The sequence below is a fragment of the Penaeus monodon genome, chromosome 15 (assembly GCF_015228065.2).
Source record: "Penaeus monodon isolate SGIC_2016 chromosome 15, NSTDA_Pmon_1, whole genome shotgun sequence".
In the NCBI taxonomy this organism is placed as follows: domain Eukaryota; kingdom Metazoa; phylum Arthropoda; class Malacostraca; order Decapoda; family Penaeidae; genus Penaeus; species Penaeus monodon.
Window position 1 is genome coordinate 17,255,851 of NC_051400.1, and position 353 is coordinate 17,256,203.

Below are 353 nucleotides of genomic sequence, written 5' to 3' on the forward strand. Positions count from 1 at the left end.
TTAATATTTTATACCATTTTAGCTTTCAGACGTTTTCCCTCGCACTTAAATGTCAAATCAGTCAACGATAAACTTGCACTCAAAAATACAAGCAAGAAATCCAGCCACAAAATATAAATGCATAGATAATCTCAAGAAAGGTAAGCAGACAAAGATGCTAAACACAAATAGAAATGTCTAGAGTCGAATGGACAGGGATTCCCATCTGACATAAACAACTTCATTTGTTAGCGAAGAAAGGTTTCATCGAGCAAAATAAGACACACTTGGGGCGGCCGTTGCGTGAAGGCATCTCGATCGAAATTATTGCCATTGAAGGAATTGATACCTCTAACTAATAATCATGGGGGACA

The 353-nt window shown here is 37.4% G+C and overlaps 1 protein-coding gene across 2 annotated transcripts in view; it reads left to right on the forward strand.

Annotated features, from left to right (window-relative positions):
• The window catches only part of LOC119581794 (oplophorus-luciferin 2-monooxygenase non-catalytic subunit-like), a gene marked incomplete at its 5' end in the record, with an annotated part of 10,354 nt that overhangs the window by 4,802 nt on the left and 5,199 nt on the right, over positions 1 to 353 (forward strand).